The sequence below is a fragment of the Periophthalmus magnuspinnatus genome, chromosome 11 (genome assembly GCF_009829125.3).
Source record: "Periophthalmus magnuspinnatus isolate fPerMag1 chromosome 11, fPerMag1.2.pri, whole genome shotgun sequence".
In the NCBI taxonomy this organism is placed as follows: domain Eukaryota; kingdom Metazoa; phylum Chordata; class Actinopteri; order Gobiiformes; family Gobiidae; genus Periophthalmus; species Periophthalmus magnuspinnatus.
In genome coordinates this window covers 21,800,607-21,818,308 of record NC_047136.2, presented here as the reverse complement: position 1 = coordinate 21,818,308, position 17,702 = coordinate 21,800,607, and positions in this window count along the sequence as shown.

Here is a 17,702-nt window from a genome sequence, read left to right as displayed (position 1 = left end):
ACTATGATTCAAGAATTACACACTGGAAAAATAAAACTGTAAAACTAAAATGAGGTAACATAAAGTCTATTCATAACATTAATCGTGAATTTATGCAATATTTGGTTTACAATTTGGGGAATTATGTATGGTGTTTAGGATTGATTTAAAATGTTTTCTAATTTCAAGCAGATTCATCTGTCTGTGGAGTAACATAATGTAATTAGGCTAATTAAGTTAAAATAGTACAAGTACAGAATTGATTTGTAGAGAACTATTAATTCACAAAGTAATTTAAAGTGTTTTACAGAACAGGAGGAGTGCATACAAATTCAATGCATTAAAATCATTAAGATAATTCAATTTAAAGGGCCGGTACCCAATTTTTCCCCTCGTATTTGATATAGTAAAAGCCACTTGAGGTCAAAATAAGTCCACTGTCTACTGTCTGCATCTAATTATGAAGTGTTTTATTGTCTTATAATCAGGAAGTGGGTGTCAGCATGCTAGTTGTTGTCATTACAATCATGACAAAACTCCACGTTAGTCTCTGAGAGTTGTGAAAAGTGCTTATAAACTCATCATGGTGATTCATTAGGATGTTCTGAATGAATAAGCTAAGTGAGAAATAACTTTGGACCACTGCAAACTGTTTAAAATGAACTAGTTTTGCTTTTCATGTTGTAAGATGGTAAAAATTAGGTAGAGCGGCGTTAATTTACAATAAGATAGTCGATAAAACCTTTCAGTCAGGACAAAAAACAGGACAAAATGCATCAAAAGTTTTCAAGTCAGTTAAAACTTCAACCAACCAAATAGATCTAAACTAGACTAAAATCAAGATTAAAATTCAGAATTCAAGTCATTTTCACCGGTTTGTGAACTGGCACTAGGACCCGGGGGAGCGCAGAGGCCCCGAGTGTTTCATGAATGTGAGGAAATTACAGTTTTAATATCTGTGACGGCTGTGTGAGGAGAGGCTGGTTGGGTTTGTATAATGAGAGTGCGCAGCAGCCTGTGGGGTTGGACTGGAGATAAACCAGAGGAAGGAGCATCACTGAGGCTAATCATTCAGACCTTTTTATTCTCATTTTCAAATATTTAACTCATGTAAATTTCTACCAATATTTGAACAGCGTACATGGCATATTTCTACGTACACAGAGATTAGTTGAAGGTACATATTACAAAAATTAAACCAGAACAGGACTCAAAATTATAGACAAAAATCTGTATTTCTACTACAAATCTTTCCTATGTAGTAGCGTTGAGTCCACAATGGGGCTGAAATACTGAACGATAAGAGTGGTAACTACTCTGCCACAAAGCAACCATTTTGTTCTTCGCTAACCAAAAATAAAGAAATACATGAAAAATAAATATATGACGTCACACTGATGTTGATCCAAAGCAGAACATTTGCATTTTAAGTTAATCTTTAAAGTATCTAAGTAAATTTGACATAATATCATAGGCCATTTATATAAATGGACATAGCTAACCTGCTACATGAAAAAAAAAAAAACACGTCCCTTTAAGAGCCCAGGTGTGTTTTTGAAGAGGAAACAGCATTATACCTGTCTAAAAACTCAACTTAAAAAAAGAAGGGAAAAAAGTGTTAGCATAATATTAGCGATGCAGCTCTACCAAACTAGAACATTTAACATATTTCTTGCTTCATCGCATCCTGAAGGTAAAAATATTGCCTAATTTATGGAGTGTATATTGCCACTGGAGTTTACGTGTTCTCAAACAGATATAAAGTGTGTTCTTCATCGAGCGCGGAGCCCCCGAGGGAGCCGTATATAGTAGTACAGAGGCGTCATAATTATTCCATAGGCTGAATATGAGGCTCGTTATCGTCTGCTCTCATCCCCGTGTTTCTGATCACACTGTGTTCATTATCGCGTTTACTGCAGCTGCCACTTCCTGATTCAAACCAACATTCCCTGAACACATATTTCCTAATACATTTACACATTAGAATAATCGAGTGTTGATCCTTGTCCTAGTACATCTGTTTGCAGATGGCTGGTTTCTGCATGTCCTTTGTGCTCGTTCAGTGTGAATAACAGTGATGCTAACAGTAAAACAGTTTAACGTTTTCACTGTGTCCTCAGTTGTCCAGCTTAACCAAAATATAAAGTCCTGCTTTTGCTAACTTTATAAATAATAACAGTACGACGGTAGTGCTATCATCAATATTGAAACTAGTACTGGAGCAATATAAACTCATTTGAACAAATATTGATACTGAAAGAAAAAATATATAAAAATGACAAATGAAACTTTACTAATAGTTATAGATTGGGAATATGATGTCATTATGGAATGTAATGTTATTATGGAATGAGATGTCATTACAGAATGTGATGTCATTTCGAAATTGTATATAGTTTCGGAATATGACATCATTTTGGAATGTGATATCAGATCAGGATGTGATTTTATTTCGGAATGAGATATTAGATCAGAATGTGATGTCAGATAAGAATATGATGTAATTTCGAAATTGTATGTAATTTTGAAATGTGATCTGAATTTGGAATGTGGAATGTGATCATTTCAGAATGTAATCGGAATGTGATGTCATTTTGGAATGTGATATCAGATCGGAATGTGATGTCATTTTGGAATGTGATATCAGATCGGAATGTGATGTCATTAGGGAATGTGATGTCATTGCATAATTTGATGTGATTTTGGAATGTGATCAGATATTGGAATACAGAATGTGATGTCATTTTGAAATAGTATGTGATGTAATTTCATTTTCTATTTATGTAACCTTTATTTAACCAGGTAAAATGATTGACAACCCAATCTCATTTGCAAATATGACCTGGAATGTGACGCATTACAGAATGTGATGTAATTTCGGATGTGATGTAATTTTGGAATGTGGTGACATGTTGGAATGTGGAGTATAGTGTCTGCCAAACAGATGTTGAGCACTCCACCAGAACAGTTATACAGTGAGTAAATGTGTTTGAGACTGGCGGCTCAGGGCTGCTCAGAAGGTGTTTGTATCTGGAGTATGAGGATTACAGTGTGAATACGGGGCTGCTGAAGGTGTTTGTATCTGAAGGATTACAGTCTGAATACATTTGCACTGTTTTGGTTCACTGTACACTTGATGCATTTGAAGAAGCACATAGTAAAGTGTACTTTGTTTACACATTGTGCAGTACAAATACATAAACGATGACATTTTACATATCTTCATGTGTACTACATCTTTGTTGTTACACCACACAGAGTCACTTATGTAACTCTGACGTATGTATGAATCAGAATAAAAATGGTTTTGATTGTTTGTCTATTTTATCCTCCATGTTTGGGTCATTACACAGAACTGCTGTATAACATCTGTGAAACACATTTCACTTCCTGCTCATTCTGTGATTCCATCCAGATCTAAACCGCTCCACCTGCTCCAACACTCATTAACAACCTGGTCCTAATTTACTCAACAATTTGCACAATTTTGCTTGTAACAAAAATACAAACCTTATGGTCAGCCGTAACTGAAACTCATGAAAGATATAAGACTACTTATGTTTGGCTCTAAAACATTAAAGGTGCACTGAGAAACCTTTCTGGTGGAGGGTCTCTCTAAGGATATTTCTTTGTCTGGAATGTTATGGCCTTAAATTTGCTGGAGACCAAGGAGGAGGGAGTTTTTTTTAACTACAACACCTGCAGCTGAATATGCAGGACAGATATGTTTAATGCCATACTGCGGAAATACTCTAGACTAACCTGTAACATCTCCATGGAGGCGGGGGATACTCTACCAGGAAGGGTACACAGTGTGCCTTTAATTACTTTGATACTGAATATCAATTAAGGGCAATTTCTGAAAAAAGTGGACAACTTTTATTCTGAAATGAAAATGAAAAGAAAATGCTAAAAAATGTCATGTGATGTCATTTCAGAATCTGATCTTTTATTTTTTTATTTTTATTTTTATTATCTTTATTGCACTGAATTAAGGGGGCTGTGCGGAAAATAATCTAATCCAATTTAACCAACTCTCATTTGCAAACATGGCACATATCACATTTCGGAGTGTGATGTCATATCGGAATGTGGAGCTCTTTGGAGCATAGTATCATCTGTTGATTTTTGGTCAATTTCCAGTTTTTCTTTTGCAGTTTGATTTGCAGTTTAGAGGTCATCTTGTCTCTTTATTGAAAATAATAATGTCTGAAAAAGAGAAAATAGTATGAATGCGATGTAAGTTTGCCAATAAAATCAATACCCAGACGGTAATCAATACTGAAACTAGTATCAGAGCAAGATACTAATATGAACAAATATTGATACTGGATGTGTGATCAGGTCAGGTCGGAATATGAAATTCAATTTTTAGTTGTGATGTCATTTCAGACCGTGTTGTCTTGTCAGAATGTGTTATGTCAGAACATACTGTCATCTGTTAATGATTTTTGCTCCGAACCAAAACCAATTTCCAGTTTTCCATTAGTAGTTTGAGTTGCAGTTTAGAGCTCGTCCCGTCCCGCTGCGTGTTACACAATGTAAAAGATTGCCTTGTTGTGTCACCATTCACTCCCCACTGGTGGATTTGAGCGGCTCTGGGCAGGCTGCTATTACTGCTCTTTTGGACATTCTCCTTTTGTACTTGTCACTCTCTGTCCGACCAGCAGAGGGGCTTCAGAGGGTTGGAGAGGGGGACTCGTACATTATATTCTACCCCTGTCTGTCTCTGTCTTCATTCAGCCTGACGCGATGTTGTAATTGACACATGCTTTACACATGTCCGACCTCCTCTGTCTGTGGAGAGTCGTTTGACAGTAACGGGCCCTTAAATCAAACATGTCTGAAATGTTCCACGCTCATGTGCTGGAGCAGGAGTGACGGCCACTATGGGACGCCACTTATAAAGACGTTAAAAGACATAGCATGAAAAATGTACTTTTCACCCACGCTACACTGCTTTTCCCTCATGAAACCCAAACCTGGAGCTGTTTCATGAATCCAAAGTTGTCTTCTCTTAGTACTCATGAATGCTCTGTTTGCATGTTGCACAGATTGTTACGTCACAGGTAAAAATCCACACCACACCAGTTTTTTAAGACTTTAAGACTTTTTTGAAGCTACGCAAAATTAGACTGTTGAGTATTTTGTTTAAAATAATACTATTTAAACGAGACAATGCCAAATCAGCTTTTAAGACATATTCATCATGTTATAGTTTTCCCCTCATTATTAGCAGCCTCAAAGTTGTATTTTGCCTGATTCATGCATGTTTGAGTCACCTGCATCGTCCTGCATTTGAGGCTTCGGTGCATCTACCCCCTAGCCCCGCCCACTGCTCTGTTCTTGTGATGTTAGTCATACAGATACTCCAAAAATGTTCTCAAAATACACTAACAATCAAACGTTTGGACACGCCCTCTCATTATTATTATTATTATTTTATTTTATTTTATTTTTTTTAGTCCTTATAATCACACAGAAGACATCAAATACATGAAGCATGATGTATGGAATTATGTAGTAAGTAAAAAAAAGTAACTCTACTGAATATTTTTTGACTAAGCAAAGGATATTTTGAGGGTTTGAATATAAAATACTGGCCAAAAAATGTGTGTGTGTCCTGTGTCCAAACTTTTCACCCATACTTTTCTGGCATTCCTGGATTTCTAGAAGTTTTGATCCTTGTTTTACCAAGCGCACCCTCTCCATGTTTTCCCTGATTAGTGCTCCTGTAGCGCTCTTCTATCTCCCTTTTGAGAAGCATGAGCTTAAGATGTGATGTGTGCGTTTTATTAAATCGGAAGAACTTTGATCAGAGCGAAATCTTTTGTTTGAATTTTGAGATGACAAGTGCAATATCCTGGTGACACCTGCAGCTCCTATTTAATATCAGGTTCAAACTCTAATAAAAACATCTGCTGTTTTCTCTCTGATACAAATTGATGTATTTCGTTTTGGTGCCAGTCTTCAGTGTTCCATTTATTCCTCCTGTGTACATGTCCAAGTCCACACCATCTGCAAACTTTAATCTCCAAATATGAACAGAAACGCAGCAGGACAGGTCCAAATACTCTATTTACTGCGACAAAAGTGGCGGGTACAGACGCAGACACCACACAGCGGCCTCATTTTGACCCTAAGAGCCGCTTTTACGTCTTTATTGGGCCAAAATAAATTTAACTTTATTACATTAAAAATAAAAAAGACTGGATACAGCCCCTTTAAATTCAAAAAGCACATTCCACTTCCCTTGCCGTCGATGCTGTTTAGCTAATTGCGTACCAGGGGCCATCTGAACCTGTCTGGACCTGTCTGGACTTGTCTGGAGCAGGAGGAGTCTGGGCAGAGACTGATGGAGCCGAGCTTTGGGTCAAGGATACAGCTGTCCCACTGCACGGAGACATCTGCAAACCCAAGGACAGTCCTCACTCCAGTACATGTGCAGATAAAGTGCCATGAGGTTAGAGTGGGCAGACAGAGCTCAGGCCTGGAGCTGTGGTTAGCAAAAAGAAAATATGTGAGTGTGTGCAATGTACGCGTGGGTTTCATCTCGTTATGGTTCCATTTTGTATTATTATTATTAAAAAAAACTAGCAGATAACATCAATAACCGCATCTGATGTAACACCGCCAGGTCCGAAGATGTAAAACTTTGGCCTCGGATGTTCCACAGTATGGCATTAATCTTATTTAACTCCATAGAGACAAGCAGGTGATGCCACTAAACTTGCTAAGCCAATTTACAGGTCAGATCTGTAAATAAACGAGGACCTTCACAGTCAGAATGCATGTTTCTTGAGGGTTTTTTTTTTTTTAGCGGAATCGATTAAACATTAGTTAGATTAAGTCTAATGCCATACTGTGGAGCATGATGTCCAGATGAAGCATGGGGACAAGCAAGTGGCGGTCACTCCAGCAGAAAAGTTACACATTGGACCTTTAAAGACCTTTGCGCTGATTCATAGACTGTATATATAAATGGACATAGCTAACCTGCTAGCTGCGACCAGCCGTTCCAAATAGGAAGTGAGCATTGGCGCACTTCTGGCTCCAATTCAGTTTCTATTGAAAAACTGTGGCCCCTCTCTCTGTACCTGCTGCTGTCAGACTCGTCATTTTGGTCTTTAAATGTTCGTATTAACCCGCTCTACATGATCCTGGTGTTTTTATTTTGCTATTGTGTCTGTAAATCAGACAACTGTAAAACAGACAAATCAAGCACCTTCTTTTCCAGAGGTCTCTACCACTAGCATTAGCAACATCATTGATTGACAGTGTTGCTTAGCTCCTGCGCTCTGCTTAACCAGCGGTGCAGGCAGTAAGGGGCGTTACGTTCAACAGCCTGGCTCCGGATTGGCTCTTTGGTTGCTATGATACTCGGCTCAGCTCCAAATTCTTCCTTATAACTGCTCTAGCCTCGATGAGCTTCATTTGACTGGAGCCGAACGCTGTGGGTGACGTCACACTCACTTAGTCCACTTAGTCTTTTATATCATTCAAAAACAATAATCTCTTCCAGTATTCTAAAATGAACACTTGAAATTTACCAAAATGCTCTATATGAGTAGAACAATGCATTTTCTATATCCCTAATCTGTACAAAACTATTTCCTTGTTGTGCACTCGGAGCAGTTACAGATTTCAGTTAAAATGACATGGCTCATTTTGCTTCTCATCTTTTCACTGCTGTCGTCAGATTCGGAGCCAAACAGTTGTAAAGCACCTCGGGGCGTGTAGCGTTTATCATCGTGCGTTTGTTTATTGGCATGGGACCGCGACAGCACTTATTTGGGAAGCGGATCTAGCGTAGCATTCAATATTAAATCCTCTGGGAGAAAATGTGGTTTTAACATAAACTGCCTCCTCTGCAAAACGTCAAAGCGGACGACCTTAATGTTATCGGCAGAAGAGGAACGCACATCAGTGAAGGAGAAAATTAGTGGCGAGGAATAATGGCTGTGATGATGCTTTCGTGGAGTCTGGGATTGTCACCAAAAACAACAAGAACAAAAACATTATAGTGAGACACAGTTACGCACCAGTACTACACTTTAAAGTTGAAAATTAGAGGAAGTAGCGCAGAGCTTTGAAAAGAATCTATGTCATCAACACAAAAACTTACATCTAAATCTAAAATACAGGGACAATTAATGTGCAAGGTTAGGTGTGTGACGCTAACCGGAGGCACTGCTCTGTCTGAAGCTCTGTTACTCAAGTTAGACTTTAATCTGAGATTTGTTTTATGCACAATCTGACCATAAAGAGCTGATTTAGCCTCAACTACAACAGGTGAGATGGTTTTGTGCTGTTAAATAAGCCCCTCTCTCAAGCTAGTTAGCATTAGCCGACAGATTTTTGTTTTTTAGCAGGTCAATCTCACCTTTTTGTTGGACACCAAACACCTAAATGGGACCGTGAACACTTGTTGCATTGTGTCACCATGGTAACTGCTAAATATTTCGCCACAGACATTGTTAAGAGCCGTTCCTGGGGTAGAAAGGAAGTAACAGGACCCTACACAGCAAAAGGCGGCTCGACGAATTCAAAACTGTTGTAAAGCAAAACACAAAAGGTCAAAACAAAAGTAACTCAAAGTACTATAGGTTTCTCGATTTTACAGAGTTTAAAGTTCAACAGTTTTCACAGGCAGGGGACGGGTCTTTTTAAGGCGTGGCAGTTGCAGGTGGAAACCCAGGAGTGGGACGTCGCACCAATCACACGCAGGGCCCGGGAGCCCATCAGATGCCACTTTACGAGGAGTAAACCAATGGCAGGAGAGGTCTGTGGAGAAAGATCAGCAGCACGGACAACACATATATGCAGAACAGCCCCAGTGTGAGGTCAAGCATAAATTGTGTAAATGAGTTGAGTTTTGGCCCTTGTTTACGTCATGGTTGCTAAGTAACAGTTTTAGCGTTATGCTGTGTTCCATTTATCCTCGGAAGGTCAGAACTAGGACCTACGAGTAATGTTTTCTCTGAGTTTCTGTGTTCCAGTGGTGAAGCCAGAAAAAAAAACAATGACCAGTAACATGACCATTGACCATTATAGTGTAACTGCAGCGGGGCAACAGCTGAGCAGGTTCATAAAAGAGAGAGAGTAGAGAGCAACTTAAGAGAAAATAACACAAGAGCTATGGATGTTTTTAGTCACTTATCAATGTTTGTGCATCTGCAGGACACGGATAAACTCTGATACATGAAAAATTACACACACGCACACTCATCACAAGAGCTGCATTGTCTAGTTTTGATTTTCAATTTTAGAAAAGTAACTGTACTCTGAACACCACCAAATGAAAGAGTAAGAATACAGAATACAGTGACTCAAAATTAGTATTGTGTATATGTAGTTTTGGTGCTTTATTGTGATGACGTTTGGTGTCAAATGCAGGCGGGAATCAGCTCCTAATACCTCATTTGGCTCCGACTTGTTTCTTTTTAAAGCCTTTTTAGATCAATATTGTGATTTAAAAAGCCCAAAATACAACCCAATGATCCTCCAGTGTCATAAATTCTAACTATAAAGCAGACAGAAGCACAAAATCTCTTCTTTAAGATATGTAAATTACACCTTTATGTTGACAAGCCCTGTCCAGTAATGTCGTTATGAGCAGTTGTTGTTTGTGTTGCAGCTTGTGATTTAAAAATATCAGAAGAACGACGTACCGCTGGGGCCATCTGAGGTACCCGCATCGTCTGTGTGAAGTAAAGTTTTCAACAGCAAACGGCTTATTTCCGTTTACACAGGGAACAGGATTGGGTCTGGCTTTGGATCTTGGATTTTCTAACTCAGGTCCAGCTCGTGGTTCTGAAATGTTGCCTAAGATTCAAAGTAGGAATTCTGAAATGGAGGAGTGAAGTTGGAGATCGGAAAATTTGGCCTTTGTGTAAGTCACATCTGCGGCACATGTCCAACCAGGAAGTAAAATGAACTTCAGCAAAATAGTCAAACACGGAAAAACTAGGTGCGATTGTTAACAAATTTTTAAAAATATGTTAAGTGTGAAGTGTTTTAGTGAAATGGCACGTTCACTTCAAGGCGCTCTGTCAATGGCTTCATCAGTGCATGTGGAATGCTGCTGGAAATGCATCGTCTGAACTGTTCATGCTGTGAATTTAAACAGTCGTGAATAATATAAGCGCTAATTCTCCTCCCCAAAAACCTGTGGCCAATCCTCTCATCCAACTGAATCGACTTCTGTCTGTTCAACCTTTTGTTACGAGGAACAGCAGTAAAATATACTTGACAACAATGAAGTGACAGGAGACGCCAGAACATTTGGTATCCGAAACTCCCCATAGACGCGTCCATTTGGCAGGGCTAGCTCCACCCGATTGTTGTTTTGTCTATTAAGCGTCTGTCTCTGGAGCTTTAGACACGAGCAGTTTTATCCATTGTTATATATCGTACAAGTGAAAACAGAGCCAAAGCCAGATCCAATCATGCTCCCTGTGTAAACGGAAATAAGCCGCTTGCTGTTGAAAAGTTTACTTCACACAGACGATGCGGGCACCTCAGATGGCCCCAGTGGTACGTCGTTCTTCTGATATTTTTAAATCACAAGTAAAGAAACAAACAAGGACTGCTCATAACAATACTACAGGACAGGCCTTGTAGTTGTTTAAGATTTAATATGACATAAATGTGTTATTTACTTAACTTAAAGAAGACATTTCGCGCTGCTGTCTGCTTTATAGTTATTATTTACAACACCGGAGGATCATTGGGTTATATTTCGGGCATTTTAAATCACAACATTGATCTAAAACGGCTTTAAAATGAAACAAGTCGGAGCCAAATGAGGTGTTAGAAGCTGATTCCCGCCTGCTCCTTTACGGTAAATGTCATCACAACAGCGCCACCTATGGAAAGCTGTAGATTACACTAGCAAAAAGCAGATTTTTATGGCAAAATAGCTACGTGGCGCTGCTGAATCCTACGTGTATCGCTGATTAAGAAAATAAAATTGGAGAAAGAAGCGAAAGAGCGGTGGGAGTGATTGGAGCAGTGATTTCTTGAATACAGATTACACAAACACAAAGCACAAATCTCTCTGAATACAACTTTGAGAGGGTTAACGATAAGGGGAAAGTACTGAAAATACATATTCAGAATACTAATTATGAGTAACTGTATTCTGGTAAGGTTACTCTTTCATTTGGTCGTGTTCAGAGTACAGGTGCTTTCTGAAAATTGACAACAACATTCATTGTCTAATCAGTGATAAATAAATGTAGAGCTAACATAAAGTTGTTTTTTTTAATCTTTTGTCATGTAAAAGTATTCTAAGTATTCAGAATACAGTACTCTGATTGGGTCATGTAACAGGATGCATTACAAAATACATTTAAAGCTGGTATTGTGTAAATACATTTTCAAAGTTTTTATTCCCATTACTGGAAGGAAAACACCTATAAAATGGTTGAAAGGTCCTAAAAGTCACATAAACATAAGCAGTATTTTATTTCCCCACTGTCCTTTTGTACTAGTCACTGGAGGACAGGCTTAATAGACATTACAAAATATATGACCTGGCAAAATCATTGTCTTAGCTGCAGAAATGCCTGACATTCTTTTTATAGGAAGGGCTGTAAAAACCTAACTCTAAGTACAATATGCATAACCTATTGTATAAATGTTGATTATTGTTCATATATGTAATTTAAAGTGTTTCTGAGCTGTCCAGAAAGTTTTTTCATTGTTTGCTTCCATAAAAGTTACTCAAAAGTACATTAGTTTTTATATTTTTTTTCTACTTAAACTGATATTACACACTTATTTGATGCATCAAAGGAAATATGACGATAGATATGTAAAATAGAGGTATTTGTGTGAAAAAAGGGCAAAAGTACATGCGGATATCTCCTTTAACATCATTTGTATGGCAAAAAAAAAAAAAAAAAAGTCTAGGCGAGCTATTATCCCAGTATTATCCCATGTATTGGTCAAAGTGAATGTTTTAGGGCTCATGCTTAAGGACCTGCTCAAATATTCATGTTAAAAGCATTTAAAGCTCCACTGCGTAACTTTTCTGTCAATGGGCTTGGCGTCTACTTGTGTCCATGTAGATTTGATTGTGTTTCCTGCAATGGTCCACAGTATGGCTTCAAAATGATCCATCGCCACAGACTGAGTACGTTTTGCATCAATAAAAAAACAGCTGTAATTACATAAGTGTTAGATAAATATGTTTAATGCCATACTGTGGAAAAATGACAAACATCTCCATGGAGACAACATAATTACAAAGTGCAGCTCAGCAGTAAATGTCAATCTAACATTATGCAGCGCTTCGATCCATAAAATGATTCTCAGTGTGCTCTGAACCGGCAGGCAGTGTGTTTGTACAAGACGATACAAAAATACAAAAGTTATCACAATGTTCTCTCCAAACTAACGAGCTCTCGATCTGTCTGATGTGTTCAAGTGCGACGAAACACACAAACTGCACCTACAACAACATTTGAGACAGAGCTGCTAAACTGGAGAGGATCTGGAGGACTAAAGGGGAGAGTGAGGGGGGAGGAGGAAGCGGGGTCTGGAGGACTAAAGGGGAGAGTGAGGGGGGAGGAGGAGGCGGGGTCTGGAGGGCTAAAGGGGAGAGTGAGGGAGGAGGAGGAGGCAGGGTCTGGAGGGCTAAAGGGGAGAGTGAGGGAGGAGGAGGAGGCGGGGTCTGGAGGACTAAAGGGGAGAGTGAGGGGGGAGGAGGAGGCGGGGTCTGGAGGACTAAAGGGGAGAGTGAGGGGGGAGGAGGGGCGGGGTCTGGAGAACTAACAGGTATCCATACCATCCAACTCCGCCCCTGCAGCCAGGTGTTTGTAATCAGAAACACCTGGCTATAATCAGGGTAGTCATGTGTGATGTCACATAGTACTTGAAATTGACCGCTGCATTGAACACATGCTTTTTGACCGTTTTTGAACACGAATTTTGCTAACTTGCACTAAAATTTTCAAAAATGACTTGGAACAGTAGATAATGCTATTCAAACACCGTGCACACAGTATAGTGATTAAAATAAATGTTTAGTTCCACTTTAATACAGTAAAAATATAGATGAATAAGAACATTTGTAATTGTATAAATAGCTGGACATCAGGAGGGTGTTAACTCTAAACCAAACCTCTTTGTTTCACTAACGACTCATTAACCCTGCCTGTCCAACCCGCTCCTGTTATCTGCAGTTCATGAGGCGTTTTCTGATGTGTCGTGTCGGCCATGTTGGAGCCCTTTGGCGCTGGTCAGCAGTAAAGATAAGACTTTTTATGGAAGAGTGTTTGATCTGTCGTTACTGAGATCGATAAACACACTGGACACAAATGAAGACATCAGCCATAGTGAACATGCGCTCCACTGCAGAGGCACGTGCGTAGAAACTATTTTATTTTTGTTATTTATATTCTTTTGTTTTACAGGAGACACAGCAGGAAAATCATCTTTTTTGAGCTTTTATTGCTTCCTCTTCTTATTCACCCATTTGAAGTTGTATTTGGAGTGATTCATGTTTGAGCAATCTTTATTTTTCTGTATTCAAGACTTCATTACTCTGATCTACCCCCGTTTTTTTCATACACCCCCACTGTGATGTACGCACTTCGTTCTCCTATTTTACTTTCTTAATCGGTGATACGTGCAGGATTCGGCAGTGTAGGCATTTTGACACAAAGGAGAGTGATCCGGCAGAGCGGCACCTTGTTGTGATGACGTTTACGGCAACATCGGCTTCCACTGGGCTCCGCAATTGTCCAGCCTGGAAGTTTGGAAGCTTGTTTAAGTGGTTTTAGATCAATATTGTGATCTGTTTAGTTACAGAATACTGAATACCCAAATTAAAATGTGTTTTCTGACGTATTCTGATACATGGTCCAGAGTACTGTGTTCTGAATACTTAGAGTACTTTCACACAGAGTTGCATTTAAATTATGGAGTAAAGACGCAGCATAGGATTAAAAACTGCTTTATGTTTGTTTCACAGTTTGTTCTGCATTTCCCAGCACTGATTAGAGGGAAAAATTACACAAGTCTCATCACAAGAGCTGAGTTTTATATTTTTCTCACTGATTCTGTGCAGTTTGAAGCCAAAATTGTGACATCAAATACGGTTTGTCAGTTTTCCTGGACGGCGAACTAGAAGCAGGAGTCGAGAAGGCCGGGCAGTTTCAAATCAGTCTCTTTATTCAGCAGATGCAGGCATCAATCGAATGAAACACCAACTGTCTCCTGTTTTACATCTCTACTGTGGCTCCTTATATACTAGTTAACACACGTCATAATTCCTCAATAATTAGCTAGAAATGTACAGCACGCAGATTGTTATCTGGGTTCAATGAAGACAAAGTGCACAAAAACAAGCATTTTTAGCTGATCTTTCAAAGTATCATCATATATGGAGGTTCAGGGTACATATACAATCTCATGCCACGTTGGCGCACACGTAAACAGGAGTACAAAGTATGATTTACCATATTACATGGAATAATAATCTCACAATTTCCCCTTTTGATCACATTTACACATGTGATCATCAAAACAAAATCAAAAAACAAAAAAACAAAAAGCTACTTTCACATAATAATACATTCAACTTAAAGTTCCCATATGTGAGTAAAATTTTAGCTTTAGCTTTAACCACCCTGATTATAACACAACCCAGCCCTTAGGCTAACATAGCACATAAATCAATACATGACTCTCGGACAGCAAATAAGAAACAAGGAGCACTTACTAGGATTCAGAATTTGTTTTCTTGTATACTTTTTTAGCAATCTACATAATTTTGACCAAACTTAGTCAATTGATTCGGGACCTGAGAGTTGGGACCCTACAGAGAGTAATAGAATTTGTGACGAGGGGTCTTTTTTGTTAGGGCAGTTGCAATCAATCGTTCTACTAGAGATCGGAGACATGGGATAACACAGCATCCAATTATGATCAAGATAGCAATTACAGTCAATATTGTAGTAATGACAGATATTATGGTCGTAGTCCAAGGACCAAACATCCCGTATAACCAATTTGACCAAGTGTTTTCAGATACGCCAGAATTCTTAGCAAATTCCATGGACAAGGACTTAAGTTTGTTCAAAGCTTTTGCAATACTTCCATCGGGTGAGGTATTATTTGGTATATAAGTACAGCATTCTGCTCCAAACATGCTGCATACTGATGATTCTTTGGCAAGTAACATATCTAGAGCAATCCGATTTTGCCAGGCCATAAGTGACGTAGGGCCCAATTGCTCTACGATGCCTTCTATTGCCTCAATTGTGTAATTTATAAATCTTTGTTGATTATAGTAGAGATAATTTATCCAAGCCGTATTTTTAGTAGCAGTTACTCCAGCAAATAAAACTGAAGTAAATCCAGCCGCAACTACATCTTGTGCTTTGAACTCGTTTGGAACCCCCATGGGTATACCGATAGAACTGAGGTAGATATCTTCATTAAATGATCCTTGGAGTTTGGGTTTAGATTGAGGAGACAACGACCTTTTGAATACATGATTATTTCCTGAGTTAACTCTGTATGACAATTGAGTTTGTTTTAAATTTAGTGAATTTGCTGGACCTATGGTAAATGGAATAATTAACATAATTGGTGCACAAACACCTGACCATGTTTTTGATAGAATGGCATACAAACGTAAATTTGCACATAACCACCAAATATCTGCACGAGCAGTATTATGGCCGTTCAGAAAAGCAAATTCTCTATAATTATCAGAAGATAAAGTCTGATTACAAAAATGTTTAGTGAAACTCTCTATTTCATTTTTATCATTTTTCCCCGCGTCTGTACGCATAATGGTATCTTTAAGGAAACACGTATATTTAGCTATTCCCAGAGTCCAGGATGTCGGCACATCCTTGGAGGCTACTACTGGTAGTTTATTATGAAGTTGATAGCATTCATCAGTTTTATCAAATGAATTTTTAGTGAAGAGTTTAAGTATGCAGGTTAGGTCTTTTTCATTAGAATATGGTATTGATGTAGTTGTTAATCGTGGTCTAGCTGCAGAACATGCAACGCAATCCTCTGTAGTTAAAGTATGGGCGGTATACTGTACCCATTTTAGCCAAGTATTTTCATTCATTTCGTGCCCTGTTTCAATTTTAATTGCTTCGGTTAGGGAAATTAAATCATTTTCTGGAGCAGGTTTATTAGGTTTCAAAATTGTTGTTTGGATGTAGCCTTCAAAATTTAACTTTAGTTTTCTATTGCAGGGTACAGTATCAATTTTTGAACACTGGAATCCTATAGAATAGATTCCAGAGTCATTAAGTGTTGGATTTTTAATAGATAATACTAAAGGATTGCATCTTTGAGTAATTGATTTGCGCCCTCTACAATGTTTTAGGTCCTCTTGATAAGAAGCATGATTTTTCCTAACTTTTGTTAAAGTTATTCTCTGTTGTAAGCCAATTTCAAAAGTATCTTTTTCTTTATTATATTGTCCACTGGTACTTGTTATAACTCTGGCGATCTCTATAACCTTATCATTTTGAGCATTTACCTTGGTCAGACATGTATCTTTGCAGACAATTTGTACATTTAAGGCATGGTCTATAGCAGGTGCGTCTTGCATACAGTCTAGTACTTCGCACACATCAAAAAGTACGTTGCACGTTTGTCCTTCATAACAATATTTTAGAAGTTTTGGTGTCCCTCTCTTTACTCTTTTCAGTGCCCATTGTCTCTTACCTGTATTGTTCGTTGTCAGCTCGGTTGTTGTTTTGATTGTTGGCTGTCCGAGGCCATTCTCAACACTTCCATGAATAAGGGGAACGTACCAACACACTAGAACAATAGAAATTAGCATAATTAGTGTGATCCAGAATAGACAATGAAAATTTTCCAAAAGTTTTTTCAAAAAATATGGCTTAAAAAATGGCCTATACTCTCCTTCTCCCGCTTCTTCTTCTCCCCCTTTCTTCCTCCTCTTCTGGAGCCCCAGTGTCAGAAGGTGGTTGGGGTTGTTCATCAGGGTCGCTGTTTCCAGCGATGTCTGGATTTGGTCGGCTTTCTTCATTCTGCATGGTAGATGTGGTGGCAATGTCAGTTTGGATTTGGGTTAGACTTCGTTCACTTGGGTCTACTGGTGACTTAAAGCAGTGTGATAAATGGTACCACACTTTAGATGTTTCTTTTTGAACTTGTACTGATCTTCCAGTGGACTGTAGAACTTGATATGGACCAGTTTGATATGGTTGAGTCCAGTTGTGTCGTTTGTGTACCTTCACATACACAAAAGATCCCGGGGTTATGTTCATCTCTGGATCAATTACATCTTCAAGATCATGTGTTCTTTGTCTACATTTATGTAGTTGCATCACTATTTCTTGGAGCTGCTGAACATATGAGTGATGTTGTTTGTCCCATTCTATAAATGGTGTATCTTCAGTGAATGAGCCTTCTGGTTTATGCATTTCTCTGCCTGTTAATAGGAGATGAGGAGAATATGACGTGGTTTTGTTCACGCTATTTCTGATGTCCATCAAAACAAAAGGTAAGGCAGTGACCCAATCAAGTTTGGTGGTTTTCCAAACCTTTGCAAGTTTTCTTTTGACAGTGGCATTCATCCTTTCACATACCCCTTGACTGGCCGCATGATAGACAGTACCAAAACGTTGGGTGATATTAAGAGCCTTTAGCACATCACGGACTATTTTAGCAGTAAAATGTGTCCCGTTATCTGACCTTATGACGTGTGGAATGCC